This window comes from Haliotis asinina, chromosome 1 (genome assembly GCF_037392515.1).
Source record: "Haliotis asinina isolate JCU_RB_2024 chromosome 1, JCU_Hal_asi_v2, whole genome shotgun sequence".
NCBI classification, from domain to species: domain Eukaryota; kingdom Metazoa; phylum Mollusca; class Gastropoda; order Lepetellida; family Haliotidae; genus Haliotis; species Haliotis asinina.
In genome coordinates this window covers 45,354,894-45,378,221 of record NC_090280.1, presented here as the reverse complement: position 1 = coordinate 45,378,221, position 23,328 = coordinate 45,354,894, and the positions used below count along the sequence as shown (strand labels likewise).

General features: G+C 38.8%; 2 pseudogenes; both read right to left on the bottom strand.

Moving 5' to 3' along the window:
* Nucleotides 1-424: 424 nt before the first annotated feature.
* Nucleotides 425-3,747, bottom strand: LOC137272940 (uncharacterized; annotated as a pseudogene).
* A 9,533-nt stretch (nt 3,748-13,280) lies between these two features.
* LOC137272932 (uncharacterized) lies at nt 13,281-18,419 on the bottom strand (annotated as a pseudogene).
* Nucleotides 18,420-23,328: the final 4,909 nt, after the last annotated feature.

The following is a 23,328-nucleotide window of genomic DNA, read 5'->3' as shown; positions in this document are numbered from 1 at the left end:
TCCTTCAGTTGTTGGTGTTTTCGCTTTATTTTTTGGGGCTGTTCATTATTGGAACACCTGAACGAAGAGTCTGGAATATGTAGCTTTTATCACCCGAGTTGGACATAATGACGACATATGTCAAGTTTCATTTTCAACATAATCATTTTCCTTATCAACAAACGCTTTACGTATAGCCGAATGAAACTTCCATACACTTATATGGAAATAATATTTTAGTTTCAATACATTTATCTTCTTCACTGTCTCACATTTTTCAGCTGTGTACTTTAAGGAAACAAAAAAAGTATTTATGGACTTTCATTGAAACGAAATATTCAGACAGGATACCAAAATTCACAGAGCAGAAAAAGTCCTTTTTGCTTTGTTTGCAACAAAATACCTTAAAAATTTCCTTAATGTCTGTTGCCTGATACCTCATTGACTAATGCTCTCTTGCCTTCTGATTCAGAATCGGAGCTTCATCCAAGCACGGATTTCTCAAAGTCTGCCTTTTTATCGGGGTTAATTTGGGACATGCCCCTTCCTTTGTTGGGTTTATCATTTTCCCTCCGAAGTTCCGAATTTGTGGTCTCTTCCTCGTCACGATGTACTTCCGAGCAACCCGTGCGATTCTGTCACGACAGACAATCAGGACAAAGATGATGATGAGAGCCACGAGCAACACAGCCACGATCACTATGATGAAGTATAGAGGTACGGCTGCAGGTGCAGGTGTTGGCATAGTGGTGGACGCAGCAACTTTCACTGGGGGTAAAATGTAAAGCAGTCAAACTTCGAAGGCAAGATGATGTTAACTTTTCATCGCTAATCCAATTTTGGGGAGTAGTTAATGACATAGTGTTACCATTGCAAAATTGTCAGCAGCCAGCCGTAACCCTTCGTGTGTGTGTGTGTGTGTGTGTGTGTGTATTGTCTCTAACAATGGAAATAGATATTTTTACAATGCATATCATAATATTTCATGTATCTTATTGACTTTCATCACAATACAAAAATCAGTGAAGTAAGTCGTCAACGACAATAACTTTATTTATCTATTCAGTTTCAACTAAACTGTTACTTTCAGGATCCTGTAGACCTCTATCGAAATAATGACATTTACAGTAACAGATATTTCATATAGATTTTCATTAACAGTTTCTTTATATTCTTATTTTGATGCAGAACGCCACACTCAGCAACATATTCCAGCTATATGGGGGAGATCTGTAAATAAAGGTGTCTGAACCAGTCAAGCCAGTGATTAAAAGTATGAGCATCGATCTACTCAACTGGGATACGATAACAGTGTAACCGGGTCCACAAGATCCCGTCATATGAGAAGCATAGGTTGCAGAAGATTATTTCTAATTCAGATCTTCGCAGGTTCCAAAGAATTATTAAAAGTGCACAGGTTATAACTAAACTTACACCTTAGCAAGCTTTTAGTAGATGTGGGGTTAGTTACAAAGATGTTGAAAGTGGTGATATACACTGAACAGTATTCACTGAAGAGGTATTTATTTTCTTGAACAAAATGTTTCTGGTTTACAAGATTTAATTGATGACGTGTACTGTCTGAAACACAAAGAACTTAGGAGATACAGATGAAAGGTCTACTATGTGAATATACTTGATTGATTCGCTACTTATAGTAAACGTTATGGCGAGATGTGAATGTAAGCGCGAGTTAATATTGGATCCTCTCTTCCAAAGTCGGACGTTTTGCCGGGGGATTCCTGAACTGTGTCACCGTTACCACACGGCACTGTAGTTGTTGCTTTATGCTGCACTCAGCAACAGTCCAGCTGTATGACCAGCGCTCGGCGATATAAAGATACGTCGGCAACCAGTCCACAAAGCCAAAGAATATGACAGGCCGTCGCTTGCATCGTGCATTAACTTCCCATTAAGAGTTGACAATCGCCACCCCAATCCCATATAAACACCACAATCCCAATTACCTTGTGTAGATCTGTCACTGACATAACCTCAAACCCTCCAAGAAGTGCCCTAAGAGAGTATACTTACCTGTATCTATCATGGTATCACCTTCACAGGTTAGGTTACGGTTTGTTCCGTCACATTTGAAGTTGACATTAATCTCTCCGCCTTGCTCAGAGGTGACTTCAAAGGTCTTGCTGACGACGATGCTGTCAATGTCGACAACGTGGTGCCCCTGTATCAGCTTCTGCTGGACACATCCGGTGATGAGGTCAAACGCAGCCTCCTCGGTGCAGTAGTAGTTGGTGATGTTGACAGTGAGAGTCAGACTTGTACCGGGAAACAGGGATCCATTCCCACACTTACACATGTCATTATATATGCATCCTTAGTTTTGAGACGTTTCACAGCTCCTTGACAAGAAAGACGATACGTTTCGTTGCAACAAGTAAAATCCAGTTTAACGTCTCCAAGTCGTTTCAGTGTTACGTTGAAGGTGGTGTTGAGGACAATGTCAGTGACATCAGTAACTGTGTTGTTCCTCAGCAATACATCTGGTGCTTCACGGCCAGTAGTAAGTTCAAACCCGGCCTGTTTAGAGCAGTAGTAACCCCGAATGCCGGCGACCAGTGTCAGCTCTGAATTTGGGTTCAAGGGAATCGTGGGGCAGAGAGCTGGTGATGGTACAATTCGGAAGACCTGTTGACAAAGGAAAGAAACTTAAATGTTTTTGTCAGCATAATTAGTTCTCCTTTAGCCTTAGTTATTAGTCATCACTCTATTGTCACATGAAGTTAAGGCAAGATAGACTACATTAGGTGAGTTGAGACATTCCCAAGAGGTTCATATGTTTTGAAAAACAGAATAGAGTGCTCAGATGGAATGAAAATGCACCGTTTTCCCCGTTCACTGTACCCAACATGGCGGAAGGTAGATCGTTTGGCCATTACTTCCCTCGAAACAGCAGTCTTCCACGTGTATACAATCAAAATCACTTGACACACTAATAAACCTTCATTAATGAGTTTGCATATTAATGAGGATTGAAGAACAAACATTTTAAAAATCACGCGAGAATGTCGGTAACTCAAAGTCTGAATGTCGATTGATATAATATTGTGATATCATTTCATTGTCACTTTCACACCCTGTTAATGCTAAATGTATTCATGCATACAAACCTGCGACGGTTAGAAGACATGCAGTCACACTGACGTAACCTGTATCGGAAATGACCCATGTTCCAGCATCTGTGGACCGAACCTTTCCTATTGTGATGGTGGTTATGTTCTGGGTGTTCTTATGAGTTGCACTATAGGTTGTCGTGCCGCCGCATGTGGGACTACACGTGACGATATTCTGGGAATCCGTGGGGCGTACCCAAACGAAATTACTGTACACAATCTTTGCAGAGATGCTGTAGGATCCCCCAAGTTGAGCAACTGCCGGGCATGGGGCATCTGTCGACACTACAACAGAAGTAGTCAAGTGTCAGTGATCATTGTCATTCTTCTGATGTAACAGACAGTCGCAAGAAAGTCATCGAATGTATTCTAAAGCAGCGTCGACGGGCAACTGAAAACAGTATCATCCTTGAAACTCATCACTATGCTATCGTGGAGTGTTCCTTCGCACACGCAATGAAACGTATATTTGTCTACCGTTTCGACTAGAGGAGCAAGTGTATACAGGGTGCAAATAGCCATTTTGTTGCTGTAATTCCGTGTAACACTGGAGATCGCGCTGTCAACTCTTACCCATCACAAACTTTGCTGACCACAGTATGATGCTGTAAATCAATACCATCCGCAAAGACGCCATTTTCTGGTTCAAGATCACCTGGAACAATATACAGACATTGATAGAGGGCGAGGGAGTGACGTGGTATATGCAGAGATATTGTCATTAATTTATCTACATAGAGACACTGTTCAAACAAAAGGCACCTATGCTTCAGTGTTTCAGCCATATACAGACAGTGCTTAGAGGTCACATGCAAGCAAAAAATCACGCATAATCAAAACACAATTATCACTTATTCATGAAATGTAATATGCTTTGCTGATTTTGAAAACAGATCAAATAAAGAACTTTACAATCGCAAATCAAAAGTGCAATACTTTGATCTACTGCGCTCGAGACGAAGGACACGAAAGACCGAACTCAGAGTCGTTGGATGTGCACTCAAGTGTAACGAAATGTTTTCATTGGCTGGCTCGTTTGCAGATATACTTAGCCGGCTCACTGCTTATGGCGTATAAGTCCGATAGGTGTTAATTTCAAATTCAACGGGGTCAATGATTGAAGTTGGGCATTTTATAGACGGGCATGCAAACATACAGGTGTCAATAAACAAAACATCGAGATTTCTCTCTAACAGAGGCTGCTTGTCACGATCAATATGCGTTTTGTTAGGCAACGAGTAATTATTCACTTGTTTGTGTTCACAACTAACTCTTTCTCGACATCCCTAGGTGATCGTGGGGGATGGGGTGATGTGTGTGTGGTGGAGGGGTAATTAGTGAATCGTTTGAACTCAGAATTTCGCAGTAAGTGCATACCGAAAGGCATCAGAATCTGCAAAATCGTGTTTTGGGTTGCATGTGACCTTTACCAAGTTTTAGGCACATTTTCGACACAGGCGTAAGCGGTCGGGTTCTGATAATATTCAGGTACCCATATTACTGGTCCATAAGCAACTGCGCACGGTGGACATATTGGTGTATCATTCATTTACAACGATTTGAAAATGGCGAGCTTCTTTTCAAACAAGACAAGTTTTGTGTCAGTAGATGCTAGTAACTGATATAAGTTTTTAAACGAACGGATTCCGATAATAATATTTGGGTAACTCATATTGCTAGTACATAAACAAAGGCATACAATGCACATACATGATTCATTATGACAATATCAAATTGGCAAGATTCTTTTCAAATGCAACGACAAATATTTAATAAGTTTTGTGTCGGTGGTTGCTAATAAATTAAACCGATGCTTTTAATGATACATGTACATAGGTAAAAGTATTTCCGTGCTTGTTTTATAATAAGGACAAATGAATATAAAATGATATTCGTCTTCATTACAACTAAGGATATAAATTTATTTTGTACATAACAGTGCATTGGGGTTATCCTAGCATTTGAATCTGTCTAACTGGACTTTCAATTTACGAGACGCACAGCGAAATTTAAACAATATACCTAAAACAGGAAATTTTCGGGAAACTATTCCAGAAAATACTTTTCAACATCCAAAACAGATATAAAAGCAGTATAATGTGTACAGTACTAACATTACAGATTGATGTTTCTGTGATCGCTGGATACTAACACAAACCTAACCTAATACTACAAGTACGTTTACCGAGTGACTGAGTGAGTTTAGTTTTACGCCGCACTCAGCAATATTCCAGCTATATGGCGGCGACAACTACGTTTAAACCCACGGAATAACATATACTGAATCTAAAAAGAAACTTCACAAAATGTAATTTTTAAAAATAATGAATATTTTTTCTCTGATGATACATCTAATTATCTGAAATGGGATCCCTATCTTTCGTCTCTAGAAAACCGTTAGCAAAACCCACTCAACCCCATCCATTCGTCGGTCAAATGACGTTAGTGCCAAATCAGGTTTTGCACGTGCTGTCGATCACGTGATCTTCGCATCGAAGTTTTCTTCATTTGCACGTGTTTGCATTGGCTTCAAGAATTGGAAAAAAACACTTTTAAACCACAGTTTTAACAGCACTTTGATGCCATGAATGTGCAACGTGAACGTGCCGTTGGCATATTGCAAGCGGGGGGATCAGTTATTGACGTCGCAAGAACAATGGGATGCAGCCGCCGTATTGTGTATGACTTGCCAGGTCGTCTACAACAAACTGACACCACTTTTGATCGCCCAAGGTCGGGTCGACCACGTGTGACGTCACGAGCAGAAGACCGTCAAATCATCCTACTTCACTTAAGTGACAGATTTTTTCTGCCGTCTACACGAACCAGGGCTGAGATGTTTAGAGGTCGACTGTCCTCACAGACCTTTCGAAATCGAATCTCCATTCGAAGTTTTATTCTTGTGACTTGACATTCTGTATACCCATGTTTTGGAACGGCGGTGTAGCCTAATGGAACTGTTTGTGGCACTATCATTGTATCGAGGAAATCACACAGATCTCAGCAGTGAAATGATAACAGTTTAGCCATCTTACCATCTCTTGTTCTTTCATAGTGTCCTATAGAAAGAATGTGAAATTTATTTTTTGACTCAGTATATATCTTATCAAAATTGCCCTGAAATAAGCAGTTAGTGCAAACTTTAAAAAAACAACATGAGGAAATAGCAAAACTAAAAGTAACAAAATGCAGGAAGAAAAATATGGAATGCTAATTTATAAAATGCTAAACCACAACTGATTTGATTGTTGAAACTTTCTGTAAATATCTGTGTAATAACAACTGCCGTTGCAAAATATGGGTAACTAAAGAACGAATAAACTCATTTTTTTGGTACTGTTTACCACTACATATGAAAGACTTCAGGTTAGCCATAAACGGAACACCATTTGTTCCCCCCAAAAAATGTGGTTAAGTAATACTAAGCGCTTAAAAGTTGCTGAAAAGCCGTCTGCTTCTCTCTAGCCCGCAAACGAAACCACGGACAGGTTACGTAACTGTCGCCAGAACCCTGCAGTGACGTCATAGAAGGAACCCTTTTCAGTTGGCTGTATAGAACACATGTAGGAAGCTCGGCATTTTGCTGATTTCTAGACGTCACCAAAGACATGTCGAAATGTTGTGTTGCCGTCTTGGGGTCGGGTGATGGTGTCACTGTCCACAGGTTCCCACCTGACCCCGTAGTTTGTGCTCAACATGGTTGTTTGTGTGTGCGAAGAGAACGTTGTGGAAGCCTGTAATATACTAAATCGGATGGTTCGCCCCTACCACGCTTCCAGGATGGAAAATGGAGTTCAAGTTTCATCAACGTTATAAATTCAAGACTGCTTACTACACATTGCTGACCAAAAGGATTTTGCATGAATATCCTCGGAAGAGAGGTTGTAGTCGAAATGACAATATTATCGTAAGTAAGATTATATCGACCTCCTCCTCGCTTCCAAGGGTGAGAGGAATTGTTATGTTATAAGCAATGTCTTGTAAAATCCTAATGTCGATCAATAAAATACATATTTTACTACCAGTGAAAAGTAATGTTGATTTTGTTAGTCGGTGAAAACAAACTTAAATAGCATTTATCCTCAGACAGGGCGCCGCCATTTTTGAACATCGTGAAGTCCTCGGGCTAAAGTCCGTTAGAATTATAGAGATTATGGTTTGTTTTCACCAAGTTAGATAATCAAAACTACTTTTCACCAGTAGTTAAATATGTATTTGAATCGTGGCCAAAAGAATTTTGCATGACACAACTTGTAACATAACTTCTTCCAGGGAGCAAGGTGCGGGTCAAAGTGACATTAATATTGCTAGTAATATTACATTGACCTCCACCTTGCTTTCAAGAGTGAAATTGTGATGTTACAAACAATGTCATGCAAAATGCTATTGTCCATCAATACAATACATATTTTACTACCAGTAGAAAGCAATTTTGATTTTGTTAGTCGGTAAAAACAAACTTTAATACTATTCATTCTCCGACAGGGCGCCGTCACTTTTAAATATCGTGAAGTCGCGGACTACAGTCCATTTGAATTAATGAGATTATGGTTTGTTTTCATCAAGTTAGAAAATCAAAACTACTTTCTACTAGTAATTAAATATGTACTTCAATCGTGACCAAAAGGAGTTTGCATGACACAGCCTGTAACATAAAATAAGCGAAAAATACGTGAAAATACTGCGCGATAAATTTCTTCACTTGGTAAATTTACTTGGTTTGTAAACGTTCACCCACCAATATGTAGACACTTGTCAATATAAGTCTTCATGGTAGTCAAGGGCTGAAGTCACTCACATCAACAGTGACTAAAAACGACCCAAACCTCTCTTAAGTGAGTTCTTGAGCCAATAAGACCGGTTACGATTGGTAGTAAGTGTTCTGTGCATCCTATGCTTAACTATGGGTGTCTCGACTGAAATTTGGAACATTTTGTCCTCGAGCCAGGACAGGGAGGCGTGTGCCCCCGTTATACGCCTCACCGTCGGCATAGGGATTGGCCTGCGAATTGTGTTGTTGTCATTTTGTCTGCTGATAGTGTTGGGCGACATAGAAATGAACCCAGGGCCTCCTTAACCCCTTCGTTACCCCCCTCAGTCTCATAAGGTACAGACACGACTTTCAACTAAGAATGTGAGTGCAGAGTGCATGACAATTGAAAGCGACTCAGATCCGTTTGCGCTTCAACGCTGAAAGCCATCCAGGAACAAATTACCTCCTTTAGCAATAAACTCGATGTGTTTACAAGCGAATACGAAAACAAAATATCAGAACTGAAAGATAAAAATAGTGAAGGATTTCGTACTTAGAAGTTAAAACGGACAAAATTGGGGCTCAGTCCAGGTAAAATAATCTTTTGTTTCATGGAGTGTCTGACTCAAAAGGTAAAACTTGGGATGAAAGTGAATTCAGAGTGAGGACCTTTATTAACGACAAACTTAAAATAACGCAGGCTGAGGATATGCCAACAGAACGAGCTCATCGCCTGTGCACTGTGCCAACTATAAGGAGAAGTCAACCATTCTTAAATCTGCTAGGGACTGTTTAAAGGGGGATAGAGAGCACCGAGTCCCTGGCGACTATACTGAGAGAGTGAGATGGTTATGGTCATGTCTCTTCACGTTCATGAAGAAAGCCAGGGAAGAAACCAAGATTTCTTTCATAAACTACGACAAACCTGTAATTGAGGGGAAAGTGTTTATTTATGATGAATGAGAGCGAGTCAACAGGTCAAACAGGTCAACGCCGAATCTGGAAACCCAACAAAAAACTACCAGACAAGGGGCGGGCACGGTGATGCAGCAGCTGCAAGGTCCCCCGCTGACCAAGATGTACACACCCTTACCACATAGGACAGTGGCCGCGGCCTAGTTGTGAACTCACAAAAATCAAAACGTGTTCGTGATGCAGATAACATTTCTATATGTGCTTGGAATGTGTGTCGTTTGTTGCCTAAAATACAATGGCCTGACTTTGTAACATTTTGTTAAATGTACGATATTTTCTGTTTCCATCAAATCATACGCACTGGAAGGTCAACTGCACTGGAGGGAGCATTTACCGGGCTTGCGCTTCACTACTGTAACGCAAAACGACAATACGCTAGAGGTAGACCGTCCGGTGGCATATGTGTGATGATCCGAAAGGCATTGAAAATACGTTAGAAAGGGTATATGCACACTGGGATAATATCATTATACTGAAGGTAGTTAATAACCGGTTTTCCCAGACTAGTGAAAATATATTTCTTGTGTCCACATACATTCATCCTGAAAAGTCTCCTGAGTATGAGAAATCTGAAGACAATGATATTGACCGTCTGCAAAACAAACTGTTGCATATTAAGCGTAATTACGGGGATTCCAGTAAATTTGTTTTAAGCAGTGGCCTAAATGCGAGCACTGGATCAGATCCTGACTTTAATACTGACGATAGTGGCGAATACCTTCCAGTTGGTGACACATATAACACGGACTATTTTGAAAAACCTCGAAACTCAGAAGATGAATATACGCCATCTAATACATATGGCAGATGCTTGCTCGAATTGTGTGAACTGTGAGGGATACACATTGCAAATGGACGTTGTAACCTAACTGCTTCTCGTTCATATACAAACATTTCCAACATGGGTACAAGTGTTGTGGACTATTGTATTTTGTCCACTGAGACGTTCGGTTACTTGCTAGATTTCCAAATACCTGAGTGCACTGAGTCGGACCATATGCCACTTGTCGCCAGCCTATTTTCGGGTCAAGCTCCTGATGTTTCTGCGTGAACAGATCCTCCTGTTCTATCCCATGTACCGAGATACAGACTTCCTGACGCCCTTGTCACAGAATATAATAACTGTCTCATGCAAACCAGCGAGTCAAATATATTTGAAGATTTTGTTACATTGCTAGATGTCGATATAAACCTGGCTGCTAAGAAAATGGGTGATATTTTGATACATTGCTCCCCAAATAGGTCATTTTTTAATACCAGCCCAAATAAACAAAGAGAAGAGCCGCCGCGGTTTGATCAAGACTGTCGTATTTTGAAAAAAATGCTAAGCAGAAAGCATGATCTATCTTCCGTAAATTTAAGTGTCAGTAAAATTTAAATAAAAACTTGTCAGCAAAGCGTGAATTTAAGAGGCGTTGTCAACTTAAAAATGATTATCTTGATAAGAAAAATGCGGATGGTATATGCACTGCAGCAAGGTATGGAGACTGTAAATCGTCTTGGAAGTCTATGAAAAACCTGATATGTGGTAAAAGAATACAAAGTGGCATTTCTCCAGATATCTGGTTATCGTACTGCACATCATTACTTTGTCCTCAGTCAGGAGGTGAGAACAATGTTTTTGATGAAACTGTATTTGATTTCTTACGTTCTCTTTCCTATGACCATTGTGATAACTTGACCCTGACTGATGAACTATTATCGGGTCATATCAAAGAAAAAGAAATAAAAAAATAGTACTGGTATGCTTAAACGAAACCAGGCTCCGGGCGAAGATGGTATTCCAACAGAATTTCTTAAGTTAGCCAACACTACAACTGTCACTAAATACCTGCACTTTCTGTTTAATAAGATATTAGATACAGGTCACTTTCCAGAAGTGTGGAATATTGGAATTACTTAAATCTATTTAAATCTGGAAGCGGATCAATTCCAAATAATTGCAGAGGGATCTCGTTGCTAAATGTCATTGGTAAAGTGTTTACGTCTACGTCTGTGTTAGAAACAACGAATACGAATTTGGCTGGATGTTAATAATTTGATTTCGGAGTCTCAAGCAGGTTTCCGTCCTGATTACTCTACGGTAGACAATATTTTATTTTTAATATACTACAGTCTTTGTGCAGCAGAAATCTTTGCAAAAAAGGTGGCAGACTTTACGTGGCATTCGTTCATTTTAGAAAAGCCTTTGATTACATTAACAGAAAAAAACTGTTATATATGTTAGTTACAAAAGGTTGCCATGGCATATTGAAGAGTATGTATTCATCAATTAAAGCTTGTAAAAAATCTGAAGAGGGCATCACGCAACAGTTTGAAACTTCATGTGGTGTTTGCCAAAGTGTGTTTCAAGCCTTGTGCTTTTCACATTTTTTTATAAATGAACTTGTAATTGATATGCATAATAAATGCAGTCATGGAATATTCATAAGTCAAGATATTGAAGACATAGTGATGGTATTATTTGCAGATGATGTTACAATGTTTTCATTTACAGTAGCAGGTTTGCAAAAACACTTGAATGTATTAGATGATTTTTGTAAAAATGGAGTCTAGAAGTGAATACAGAGAAAAACAAATATTATAGTACTTAGAAACGGTGGTACATTACGGAGAAACGAGAAAGGGTACTTTGGGGGATAAACAGCTAAAAACTGTTACATATTATAAGTACTTAGGGTTGGCATTCCCCTTAAGGTTGTCTTGGTCAAACGCTTGCACAGGCATCTAAAGTAATGGTGTCTGTATTTAATTTATTTAGTAAGAACAGATATATCTCATTCACAACAGCCTGTGAAATATTTGATGAAAAACTGCTTCTGTTTTATCATACAGGAGTTAAATTAGGGGCAGTAAGTACCATCTTGTAATAGAGCAAGTGCAAACTACGTATTTTAAACGATACTTAAGGGTGGGAAAGTTTGCATCTAACAAGGCATTCTTGGTGAGACTGGTAGATGTGATATGTTCATACTAACTCAAGTACGATGTATTAAATATTGGATTAAGTTGTTGCAAATGAAAGTAAATCAGTATCCATATCAATGTTATGTACTGCTAAAAAAATTAGATGAAAATGGAAAATGTAATTGGGTGTCCAACATTAGAACTATATTGTTTAGAACAGGTTTTTCATTTGTGTGGATAACACAAACTGTTGGTGATGCAGGTATATTTATATGGCAGTTTAGAGAAAGATTAATTAACTGATATGTACAAACAAACTTGGCATGATTCTATTTGTAGCTCGCAATTATTTAACACACTACTCTAAGCTGAAAGCAGTTCTGGAGCCTGAATGTTATATTTTGCAGCTGAATGATAAGTCTCTGCTGAGAGTAGTTTGTAAATTTAGAATGTCCCTACATAATTTTAAAATTGTTCCTTTCGGGAGAAATGTATAACCAGGCGTATCTGTATAAACTGAGACATGCTTGAGGTTAGATACGAAGAACAATGTAATGGCGCGTTTCTAATAATAAAATCCCATGAAAAAGTAAAATCATACCACTATACCATTTTCGTTTCACGAATAACCAGACACAAATTAATGCTTATACACACACACACACACACACACACACACACACACACACACACACACACACACACTCACACTCACACTCACACTCACACTCATACACACACATGCAGCTGCACTTTGATTACAAAAAAAAGAATATACCATACATTGACTGATAAAACAAGCAAGAATGAAAAAAATAACCACGATTATACATAGCACTGATTATAACGCGGTGATGGGACATACTACAATATAACGTTAAAATATCTTTTCAGAGGAACCATAAATGACGTGAAAATGAAGGAGATGGATGTTTTAACAAGTACTGCAAACTACATGTGTTGATGGGGCTAGATTACTACATTTCATGTAATGCACACACTAATATAATATTGCTAATGGCTTTCAGTTACACTTTGCACCCTGCATATTTTCTGGGAATCAATTTTATTAGGGTGAAAGCTATTTGCGTCATTACAAATGACTTAAGTGCCAAGCGGGGGATTTGTTTACAGATAATGGTTTACGCCAATGCAGGCCTGTTTCTTGACAAGCATGTGTCCAAAGTATACTCACGTCTTCAAAATATTGAGAAACGATACACACTAAGTATGTTATTTCACTGCTCCAGAGGCAGCCAAGTCAAATTCACATTCAAAATGGCTAATATTTTTTAGAAACACTTTCATGGACTTTCACTGATAATGAGCTGTTCAAAGCAGGCATACTCTTTCACAACCCAAAATATCCTTTGAGCATCCTTTGCATTAGATCCGTCGCCTATATTGCCATCTCTTTAGCTGATGCTCCTTTGTCTTCTGAAGCAGGATCAGCGGTAGATTCCAGAACATTTTGCACAAAATCCGCCTTCTTCTCAGGGTTGATCTGGGACATGCGTTTCCCCTTGTTGGGCTTATCATTTTCCTTCAAGTTCCGAACCTTGGGCCTTTTCCTTGTAACGCTGTACTTCCGAGCAACACGTATGATTCTGTTGCGGCAGACAACCAGGACAAAGATGATGATGAGCAAAACGAGCAACGCAACCACTATACCTATGATGAGGTAGACAGGTACGGATGCAGGTTTTGGAGGTGTATTGGTGGACGTGATAATGGAAGTGGAGGTGGTGATGGAAGTGGAGGTGGCGATGGACGTGGATGTGGTGATGGAAGTGTATCCAGTGTCCCTCCCTGGAAGAAGTAAAAGGGGCAAGGATTAGACTCACAACCATCAAATGCTCTAAGGACCTGAATCAATTTGAACAAACTGAGGTATGTTTAATGTTGAACGACACCAGCTGTAACAAAGAGGTCACAGAATACGCGTTTACAAACATACTTTCAGTTACACGTTTAACTGCAAATAAACAGATCTTACAACTGCAGTGCAAACACGATGATACGCCGATGGAATACACGCACCTGTTGACGTCGATGTAGTTGGAGATGCTGAAAGCATTACCAAGACACAATGTCAAATTCTCCTTCTACTGCATATCCAAAAATCATTTGTTTAGATCATTAAAATGCATTTATTACATGAACAACTGTTAATGCACAAGCTATGGCGTCAACACAGGTTATCTCACAGCAAGACAAGAAACTGTCAAGATTGTGTTACTGTACGTGTGGTTGTTTGTTATTTATATCAATGAAATACATCCCATATATTTCGAAACGCAAGGGTGGCACTTGCACTTTGAATCCCTGAAAAATGCGATTATGCTTGGCTCAAAAACATGTTGGACTATGAAATCAATTTCCATGCATGGAAAATGACACGTTTTTTGTGTCAAAATAACTGCCAATGCACAAGTTGTGGTGTTAACACAGGTTATCTCACGGCAAGACAAAGAAACTGTCAAGATCGTGTTACTGTACGTGTGGTTGTTTGTTGTTTATATCAATAAAATATATCCCATATATTTCCAAACGCAAGTGTGTCATTTCCAGTTTGAATCCCTGAAAAATGCGATTATGCTTGGCTCAAAAATATGTTGTAAACATACCCGTGCACCATAAGGATTTCAGGATTGGAGTATGAGAACAAGTTACATGCATGGAATATGGCAGGGGTTTGTTGTGTCAAAATGAAAAAAATAGTTGCAATTCTTTTATTTTAGCCATCCTTAAGTTTCAATCTGATCATGCTGATTGGAGAAACTGGTGATTGACATCATGAACTGTGAACAGCAAAACACCCATTCAAGCGGGTCAACAAGTGATCCGGTAGCCTACAACGTCATGGTTTAGCTTGGCGTTTGTCGGAGACCATCTCGAGCCCAGTTCTTTAACTAATGATATGTTTTTATGATGTATCATATATGTTTCATTTGTTACTGACAGGGAGACTCCTATAACCGCCCTTGTGTACCATACTTACCTACAGTTATCTTCTTATCGCCGCTGCATTGTAGTTCACGATGCGTGCCGTCACATTTGAAGTTGACTTTAATATCACCGTCTTGTTGACGTGTGACGTTGAAGGTCTTCTCGACGACGGTGCTATTAATGCCGACAACGTGGTGCCCCGGTACCAGCTCCTGCTCGACGTTTCCGGTGATGAGGTCGAATGCAGCCTCCTCGGTGCAGTAGTAGTTGGTGATGTTGACAGTGAGAGTCAGACTTGTACCGGGAAACAAGGGTCCATTCCTGGAGCTGCTTATGTCACATTCAGGAGGACCTGTGGATGAGTAGATAACACCTAACATAACACCTAACATGCTTTCCATATATTTAACAAGCAGGGATAATTTAAGTCGGTATTAAGATAAAAGGTTGGGGTTCTATTTCATATTCCATCCATCCTTTACACTCTGGTAACATTATTTAATAATAATTTTGACACACATATATATGGACATACAACGGGTAACCCATGGAAGCATGTATAAAGTGTTGTAACATGAGTAGCATGTACCTGCTTTGTATCTGTTTTGTATTGTTGATGGACCTATCTATGATTACTTCCGTAAACGTTCTCCGGGGGAGAAAGGGATTTTTTACCAAGGCTACTTGATTTGGTGTTATCATATAAACGTACATACGTATTTAGTGAAGTCTTCATCGTAGGCTTATCTAATATATTAAGGATGCTGACTGTTTTGACGATTTATGGTGGTGTAAACACTTCGAAATCAGTTAGGTTGTTTTTCATATTTGAGAATATTTTCAAACATTTACACATTATATATGCCTACTTACTTTTGAGAAGTTTCACCGCTCCTTGACAAAAAAGACGATACGTTTCGTTGTAACAAGTAAAATCCAGTTTAACGTCTCCAAGTCGTTTCAGTGTTACGTTGAAGGTGGTGTTGAGGACAATGTCAGTGACATCAGTAACTGCGTTGTTCCTCAGCAATACATCTAGTGCTTCACGGCCAGTAGTAAGTTCAAACCCGGCCTGTTCAGAGCAGTAGTAACCCCGAATGCCGGCGACCAGTGTCAGCTCTGAATTGGGTTCAAGGGAATCGTGGGGCAGAGAGCTGTTGATGGTGCAAGTTGGAAGACCTGTTGAAAAAATAAGGAGGCAATATTACTTCCCACTTAGCTTTCGTAAATTATCAGCCATTATACGTCTGAAATCAACATGACCTAAAGACAAAGTTGAACAAACTTTATGAATAACACTTCTAAAATTTTGTGTATGCGTCGTTTTGATACAGATTCTTGTACCGCTTAACCTTACCAAGCGGGAGTGAAAAGTTGTTATCCGTATTGTTCGATATTGTACGACCTTGTTTCAAGTGTCAGCGATTGCAGTAATAAGTCCCAATTCGCCGTAAAGTTTCGATGTGCAACATTTAAATGACATTGTTTTTATGGAAACCAACCTGCAGCATGTAAGTGACATACAGGCATTTTGTCTGCGTCTGCGTCAGTAACAGTCCATGTTCCAACATCTTTGGTGTCAACTCTCTCTATCATGAGTGTGGATATGTTCAGGGCATTCCTCGGAGTTGCAGTATAAGGATATACAGGACTGCAGTCTGGGTTACATGTCACGACGTTTTGCGTATCGCCTGGACGAACCCACACGAACTGAGGGAACATTATCTCGGCAGAGATGTTGTATTTTCCCCCAAGAAGAGCGGTTCCTTGGCACGAAGTGTTTGTGGATACTGCATCTTAATTGAAATAATTATTATTACTATGATGTTACAATAAGATTTCATCTTATCTATGTATACACAACGAAAAAGTTCAAAATACAATCCATTAGAGTAGATTAAAACTGTAGTCATAAGGAAATCTAGCTTGTGATCACGGACACCATCAAATCACCTACGACGGATACCACGATGACAAGAGACTGACACAAAATACCCTTCCGTTCTGTCATTACTAGCTTTCACATTTGATAGTGACTGCTATTTTGGATTTGATGCATACAGATTAGGTTTTAATGCAGAACTATATTTACATGATGTGTACCGCTTAGAAAGACACATGAAAATGTGTGGAGGAAGAAGCGAGACAAACGATCCTGTCAGATTGCTGCACCTATTTCCAGTGTTTCAGTGTCCTGTCCAATCAATCTCTTGACGAATCAGTTATATACCAACTAAAAACAACTCATTCACAATGGAATATGGTATTTTAAAGGGAGGCAGTTACTTGATGCATATAATCATTCTACTGCAATTGATTCTGTGACTGTGTTGTTTTGATATTGTTGTTTCTACAACCACTACTGTTGCAGTGAAAATGATGCTGTCAAATCATACCCGTCCCTATGTGCGCTGGCCACATGATGTAGCAAGTCAGTACCAGTCCCAAAATCGTCATTGTCTCATGCAGGATCTGTTGAAAGAAAAAGTAGATATTAGATCCAGCGCGTCAGTCAGTCAAACTGTTACAAAACACGATTTACAATTTGAGTAAATAGTTTATCCTTGCTCTTTGCTAAACATTCAGGGAAGTATAGCCTTGCTAATGTGTAAAGATATATTTTTCACATGTATTACTCAGGAAGTGAACAATCCCTTTACTGTTCACGAGTTCGTGATTATATTGCTAATTATACACTTCGAGGAAATGTTTTGAGCAATGTGTCAATTTTATCGATTATGCAGTAATACAATTTGTAAAGGTAATTAAGGTAACTCTGTTGGTATTCATCGGCCATCACGATCTGACGGCCACATATTATAGAAAGTTTTCCGTGTATGAAATTACGGTTATAGCCATTGTGCGATTGGGTAGCCAAGTGATTATTGTTGCTGGTGAAATATTTTATGCCCATCCGGAAATATTATTACAGATCGAATCACAATTGCAGCCCAGGGTGGAAAACTCATAACATACTGTTTTAAATTGTATCCTCTTTTTAGACTATCTAATTGCTGTTTTGGTTTTGTGAAACATCAATTTTACATCAATTCACAAAGAAAGTACATTTTGAAGCATCGCCTCATTATGGCTATGACCGATGGTTTCATGAACTAGAAAGGTGACGATCACAGTATTTACAGCACTACGTTACTGATGCCACAATTAAATACAAGTGTGTACAATGAGATTGCAGCTGTGAGCGTGCATGCGTGTCTCCGCGTGTGCATGCGTATTTCATAATTATTGCGACGAGGCCGTACATACTGCACAGGCCTGGCAATCGAACCCGACCCTTTTGGTGATGATGACGACACATCCATTAACACCTTAATTCTAACCCTTGATTGAAACTGCATTAGTAAAACAGATGTTAAAACGTACACGAGTTTGTAATCTATACAAGACAATCCTATGACCAACAGCATGAGCAACAATCTACCCAAATGCATTGAGATAATATTTGTCAACCGCGTCAGCGAACCTGACCACTCAACCTAGGTAACCGGCCCTTACAACAAACATGGTACTGACAACCACAACATCACGGGTCTTACGTGATACGAGATCCATGGAAAAACAGTGCACGTGTTACAAGGGACTTTCTGAACGCTAATAACATCCAGGTCCTTCCTTAGCCAGCCAGATCCCCCGACTTGAATCCGATAGAACATCTGTGGGATCACCTCGGGAGCCGTCTTAAGCAACGTCAACGACGTCCTCATGACCGACAGACGTTAACGCAAGCCCTGCAAGAGGAGTGGCGTCAAATCACCCCAGCAACTGTCAGGAGACTGGTTACATCTGTTAGACGTCGTGTCAGGGCGTGCATTCGTGCTAGAGGTGGACACACTCCATACTGATGACATTTTCTTAATTTTGGGTGATTTCGGTGTGATCGACTTATGGACAATCCAACTGCTTGAACAAAATTCATTATAATTTCTTAAATATCCACCATATTTTTGTTAGAGCGTGTACACCTGTTGTCAGTTACCATCTCTTTGATATACAGTCATAATTGCTTACATATATTGTCTTACGTTTTCATTTCATAAGAAAAAATGTTGCCAGCGTTTCTTTTGTCCATCAGTTTACATGGTGAAAACTTATCATTGCCAAATGGCATGGGGAACTTAATTCAGTTGTATGTTTGTAAAAGGTACATTGGTATTGATGTACCCGTGACATGTACATTTAGGTGTACATTGCAAGCGGCATTTGCTGTGTTGTTACCCTCCGTAATAAACCACAGGCTACTGATTGTAAGTTTAATAATGTTCTTGCGTGTTAAAATGAGAAGGCTCTCTGTAACAGCAATAATTACACATAGAATATGATCGATTTCAAGTGCACACATCACATTTTAGCATCACTATCTTCATTTATGTCGGGCCGCCCGTCACTTAGATATCATGACTATTATTGATTAAAAATAGGGCTTATGGGAGATAAAAACGGGCCTTTTTTTATTCATGTTGACTTAAATGTTATCAATGTTTAAATAAAAACATTTGATGTGTTAAATACTAGTACTGATGAACAGAAGTGTATTAATCTGAGTGCCAAATATTTCGTGAATGAATCCCCTGAAATGATTTTGTCTTGGCCAAATTTGGTAGTTTGTTTTCATGTTTTACTTTTTCATACGTTCCCTGTGAATGCAGTTTTCAGTGCCAATTCGTGTACATCTAACACATTGTTATGATATGCATTAATTTTCTTTCCACAGCGTTAATATGTAAAGTACTCAAATACCATGATGGCATTACAGCAGTAATAATATCTAAAAATGTTAGAAAATCAAAGTTTGATTTGTTTTCCGACACAAATGAACACAGACGAACACATTAGTGAATGATATCTTACGTCCAACTGCAAAGAGCCACTAGATAAAGGTGGCTCCTTATGGTCCCTACTATGGTGATCTATCTTCAGTTGTTGGCGATTTATAGCCCGTGTTTTACAATGTATTGCCTTCTTTAATTACAATGTTTTAGTTTTTCATGCTGGTTTTTTATTTATATCTGTGATATTCTAGTATTTTTACTATCCGTCGTCGACAGGTTTTTACAGTGTACATATATTCCCTTTTAGTGTTAAATGTTCTCGTCGCGATATGGTTGAAATATTGTCGATGTGACCTCACTCACTCGCTAGATATACGTGTGACACATCTGAACATTTTCTGTGTTGGTTTCCGAATGTATCAGACAAAATAACCCGTGTTCGTGGGTAAATTCCAATTCCTTTCGAGGGATTGTAACCTACATGTACCTACGACTGGTCACATTCAGATACACAGACGGAAAGACCACACGTGATATCTGGTCAAGACAACATCTTGGTGATTAATAAGTCTGTATGTGTATATGAATAAGCCCATGTTACAATAACATATGATGCATATGACACCTGATACAACTAACAAACTTTAATTTTGGTGACGTTTTAGTTCTTCCCATTGTTAAAAAAACACACTTTAGACTGTATGTGGAATTGACATGGGGCTACAACTGATATAACATAATGCCTTGTCGGGATTTCCGCGGTTGTGGATCAAGGTATTTGTAGATAACATGGATTCGTTGTTAATAAAAGCTGCTATAACATTATTTTCCTGATGAAAATTATTGAAGATCATAAAACTGATTTCATAGATTGAAATGGTTCCTTGGAATTTCATATCGCTACATACCTGAGCGTTCAGTAAAAATGTTATATTCAGTTATGCACTGCAGTTCGTTGTTCAGATTTGAATACAATGCTATTATAAACACATTTTGATGGAAATACCAGAAAACAATTTGTTCTTGGTGACAAAAGTAAAGATTTGAATGATATAACGCGATGAACAGTAGATTTGTAGGTAACATTCCGTATTTGTAGGTGACATCAGTCAATGTGTTTTAAGTTGTATGTCTTGTTGAGGGCACTTGCGAACATATGAGAATTGAGACTGTGGTAGAATTTAGTCGCATGTGTTTAGTAATTACATTTGTCGTTGTGCTTGATCAAACTTTCTGTAAATGTCTATCTAATAACAACCGCCATTGCAAAATATAGGTAACTAAAGCAGAGCTGTAGTTTAATGTACAGTCAAACCCCGTTGTGTCGAACTCGTTGGGTCCAAGGGGAAAGTTCGACTTATCCGAGTGTTCGACACATCCGTCAGCATTGAAAAGACCAACACGACCACGTTGCTTAACACATCGTTATTTTGCAGTAGGATACACATACGAACAATATATCTTTGCAATTAACGTTTACGGCAGTATTGATCTTTAAATTACAACATATACTAATGTAAATCAATTCAATCACTTTATTCGTCAGGGCAAATAAATATGCATACAAAAAGATAAGAACAAGAATAATTTAACAAACTCACAAGCGATCCCATTTAGTTGACAGCACTAATTCATTTTCAGTCAGTATAAAAAGTTGTATAGTTCATACAAACGGAATCGGAATGTACATACGTGTACATGTGGGGAATTTATCTATGACAGCCTCGTATTTTGTCTCTATTGTCTTAACAGATAATTTTCGCTTTTTAGGTGTAACATGCGATCCAGTTATCCCCCCGGGCTGATCGGGTCCTTCGCTGAATTGCCCTGCCGTGTTACTAACCGTACTGGTTAAAAATATTGATCCTACACCTTAAATACTAAACCAACTCCGTTTTCCTCACTTCTCATTTTGTATTTTCAAGGAAATCACATGACCGCTAACATAGACTGTCAAATGACAACAACATGCGCCATTGTTTGTTTAGAGATATCCTGTCGGTCCGTGATCAACGTGTCACTGGTAACAACTTAATTATGGTTAATTGTTTGAGTAAAATTCAGTTGGTAAGTGTGCTAACAATGTGTGTATAGATGCGTAGTTAAACATGTCACTTGATTGTTGAGTCCGTTAATCGTTACTTTTGATCTTTAGGTAGCACGTTTATGAGGATGACTTCCGATTGCGCGACTGAAGTTTTCAGTTGCAACAACCAGCTTTGACAGTTCGAGACAAAAGGGTAAATGTGTACTTATTAGAGCCTTTGGGGACCCTAAAATGAGTTCGACACAACCGGGAATTCGACACATCTAGTTCGACACATCAGGGTAAAAATAATGATAAATATAAGGAAATCGGCAGGGACCGAGATGTCAGTTCGACACATCCGAGAATTCGTCTCAACCGAGTTCGAGACAATGGGGTTCGACTGTATTGCTCATTTTGTGACATTTATCTTACATAATGGTATATTGTATATGGTTATATAGAACTTGACATGCTGTTTATATGCTGACATGTTAGATTTACTTACTGAGTGCATACAACCGACTTGGGTCTGTCTCTAGTACTCCCAGTATAGTTGTATCAGGTCCATAGGTTGAAGATGGTCTGTTTTGACACGCTGAAGTGCCTATTGTAATACTTGAAGCAAACTGTAATAAACTTGGCGTGACTTGTAAATTAATATAAACATAAATTGTAGTAAAAGTGACGTTAATTGCATTGACAGCTATCGTGGATCAGTAAATGTTATATGATATATTCAGAGATGCTGTTCACATTTATTTTTTGTGAACATAACAACCTATACTACGTACTGCTTTGGCCGTATTGCACCTCAAATGTATCTTGTTACATACCCGAAACGGAGCTGAGATGACACTTGTATACTCGAGAAAGTTAGCAAGAGCAGTAATGATGATTCTCATACATGTGTAAATTGATTTATGGTGAGTTGAGGTGCGGCGAAATTGGGTTTAACGACGCACTTAAGATTTAATTAATTTTAAGATAAGGCACTATACGGAATACGGAGAAAACTGACCCCAGCGAAAAGGGACCCAAATAAAATTGAGAAAACGGCTGGCCATCGCACAACAGAGAACGACCTCCGAAATCAGAGAAAACGGCCGTTGTGTCTGGAGAAAACGGCCAACATAGTTGCATCAAAGGATTACATGATTTTATATGCATCCTAAATAATAGTGATTAACTTCATTGCGGAAAAGCTTTTACAAATTGATTGTTTTTTATTGTTTCTATTTTTTACCACTATGCCATTTTCGTTTCTCGAATAACCAGACACAAATTGATACTTAAACTTTGCAGGGACATACTACAACATAAGGTTAAAATATCTTTTGAATGGCTAAATGACTTGAAAATGAATGAGATGGATGCTTTAACAAGTACTGCAAACTGCACGTGTTGATGTGGCTGGATTACTATATTTCATACACGCAAAACGATAAGAATATTTAAACACTAAAATAATATTACTTATGACTTTCAGTTACACTTTTCACCCTGCATATTTTCTGGAAATCATTAGGGTGAACGCTTTTTGCGTCATTACAAATATCTTATGTGTCAAACGGGGAATTTGTTTACAGGTAATGGTTAACGACAATGTAGTCCTATACTCTCAGAACACGTCTTCAAAATACTGAGAAAGGATACACACTAAGTTCGTTATTTCATTGCTCCAGAGGCAGCCAATAGTTTCACTCCTGTAAAATTTGCCATGTGCCTCTTCCAATTACTGTTTTACAGAAGTATCATTATTTTCAAATTCAAAACGGCTGAAATTTGTTGGAACATATTCATGGACTTTCACTGATA